Source organism: Amphimedon queenslandica, unplaced genomic scaffold (assembly GCF_000090795.2).
Source record: "Amphimedon queenslandica unplaced genomic scaffold, v1.1 AMPQUscaffold_12779, whole genome shotgun sequence".
Lineage (NCBI taxonomy): Eukaryota > Metazoa > Porifera > Demospongiae > Haplosclerida > Niphatidae > Amphimedon > Amphimedon queenslandica.
Genome location: NW_003546985.1, coordinates 14,246 through 16,010, shown reverse-complemented (window position 1 = coordinate 16,010; position 1,765 = coordinate 14,246).

Here is a 1,765-nt window from a genome sequence, read left to right as displayed (position 1 = left end):
GAACAACCACTAACAGGAGAGACATAGCTACTGTCTGGACTGACTACTGACCAACTGCACTCAGACTGTGGTGGGTCCAATGACAAAGAACTTAATTCTCCAAAATGTATGTATAGTTACATTCTAATTATCTAGTGATCTGTTAATTGGAATTCAGTTGTTTGTGTAGTGTAGGATCCTAGCTATATCTCTATCTAATACCAAGATCAGTATTCATTCATAATAGCCTATAATGAATAATGTACAAAAGAAACAAAACTTAATTGTGGTGATGTGCCCAGACTTTTTTGATCACTTTGGCCTTGATATGACGTAATCTATACAAAGGTGCATGTTCAAAGTTTCCAATTTAATTTGGGTGTGTATCAAGGTTGTGTGGTACTACAACAGAATTAGTACAACTCATAATCAAATTAAGGTTTGTGTAGTATCCCTAAGCACATTTAAGCATACAATAATGTAAGAACAGCTTATCCTCCCACATTTCCTGGAGTGACCAGTGACCAGTGATTATATAATCTATCGCTATAATTGTTTGTACATGTATGTAAGAATGAAAGCTAAACATCAACAACAACAACAACAACAACAACAATAATAATAATAATAATAATTAGTACTAGCTATATTTATTTTTAAATCTAAAACACCTAGAATAATAATTAATTAATAATAATAATAATAATAATAATCAAAAACTGGCAGCAAAAATGTAATTAATACAATTCAACAACTGATTCACGACTAGCACAGCGTCTAATATCAGTAGAGCTTGGTACAATTTCTCTCTTTTGTTGATCAACAGTTTTAATTGGTTCAATGAACTCTGTTATGTCCAAAAGAAGTTCGTCATCATCATCTTGTTTCCTAAATAGCTTCTTAATGCATTTCATATGAGGCAACTGCAGGTAAAGATGATAAAAAACAATCAAAATAAAACTAAAAATAAAAACAGATAAACAAATATTGTACCAGATCAATACTTTACTGTCTTCATTGAGAGCTACAGATAGGCCAACCATGATGCATAAGTTAAGCAAGAACCAAACTTCAAGTACATTGTTCATTCTCTTCTTGTAAACTCCACCAAAGCAATGACTCAATGACAGCACAATAACTAACACTGTCAATAGCATTGACAATAAGAAGTGCTGTGACTGAATGAAACTGTCAGCTAAAGTAACCGATAATAGTACTGGTATCCTAGCCACTAGGAGTAGACCAGGCCAGAACCGATACTCATCTTTCATTGGACCACTATAAGCATCAATAATATGCTTGAAATGATTCCAAAATTTTTTGAAAACTTTGAAATTTGAAAGATACTTCTCGTAAAAGCGATTAAGTAGAAGGAACAGTGTGTATGGTATGACAAAGAAAACAGTCACCAATAGGGCAAATCCAAATAGTCCAGCATGCTTCCCTTTAGCATATTCAACATTAGGATCCTCATACCATAAACTAACTGATCTTACTGACTCATTTGTACAGTGAAGAGTTACCTCACGCTTGTGTAGTACAATAACAATAGTACGTACTAGTTTAGTATACGAAAGAAGGAAGAGTGTAGATAGAACAGGAACAGCATGAGACCCCATCAGTCGTGATAACTTACCATATCTCCTACACAATTGTATAATGATAATGATGATGATCCACAGGTAGAGAGGGAAAGCAAACTGGAGCCATTGTTTAGCATAACTGTCCATACCATTGTAAAAACATATCTCGAACCCAAAGTCTAAGTTAATCCATGATATGACTT